Below are 1,327 nucleotides of genomic sequence, written 5' to 3' on the forward strand. Positions count from 1 at the left end.
ACTTGGAGGAGAACCTCCTGACCATTTATACTGTTCATTTATATTGAATATTATATTGAACTCTGAATGAGAGACAAACACACTTTGGGTAAGCAACTGAGATTTTCAGAGTTATTTCTTGAAGCTGATGGTATTCTTTAACCAATGCAGATACTCTATATCAGTATCTAGTATAATGCTGACATTTGATAATATTAGATGGAATTAAAAATCTAATTTAGTCACATTTGCATTGTTTCTTTTTACCACTGTTTTACAAAGAATAGTGTAAAGCTTGTTCATTTGGGCCTTTTCTGTACTCTTCATTGTATAATCTATCACTCATTGTAAGTTTTCAATAGCTTCTTTCAATAGCTTCTTTAAAAATAATTTAATTTTATTCTGTGTCTTGAGAGTAGATTCTTGGGCTTATGTATAGTCAACATTTTCAAATAAATTTCCTCCATTTATGAATTTGCCATATTGTACATTTTATATACTTTTAGAAGACAATCATACCTTATTTAATTCTCACCTCTTGAATTGTCCAGAGTATGGAATTTTAATGTCCCATAATTTAGTGAATAAAGGTGATGAAATACTTTTAAAAATACTCATTGTTTATCAAAGCTACACTTAGTTTAATTTACATTTAATATGTTGTAATAGATAAATAGAGCAAAATACATAACACAAAACATACTCAGGACAGTTATAGATACCAAGTCAATACTAAGAAACAATATGATGATAAATCTAAATGCTTATAATAAATCTAAATTCTTATATCTACATTACCTTGGTTAGAGCTACTTACATGGCCATGCCCAACTCATAGGAAATCAGTCTCCTCTGGGTCAAAGGAGAAGAGAACCAGTTATGGGTACACACTAATAATATTCCCCCAATAGCTAACATTTACTGAAAGTATCTTGTATACATTATTATGTTTAGCTTTCAAAGCTATCTTATTAGGTATCTATTTTCAATGTTGCCTTTTTACAGATGAACAATTTGAATCCCAAAGTTTGAGTTAGTGAGTGGAAAAATAAGAATTTAAAACCTTGTATATATTAACGCAAGGGCCACGCTCTTATTGATATACTGTTATACTTCCTAACAATAAATAATTATAATAATTAATATTTTCCTGACCAATGGAATAATATATTCCAGGAACCATTGCTAACATTTAAGGAGAGCTGAAATGACTAGAATGACTCTCTATGAATACATCAATTTTCAGTCCTCATGGTTGGGGCTCTAACTATGAAACTGATCCTTATGTCAAGCCAAGGAAGTTCAAGAGGACACACAACATTCCTAGGTTTAGTAATGTGCCTGGTCT

The sequence above is a fragment of the Callospermophilus lateralis genome, chromosome X (assembly GCF_048772815.1).
Source record: "Callospermophilus lateralis isolate mCalLat2 chromosome X, mCalLat2.hap1, whole genome shotgun sequence".
Lineage (NCBI taxonomy): Eukaryota > Metazoa > Chordata > Mammalia > Rodentia > Sciuridae > Callospermophilus > Callospermophilus lateralis.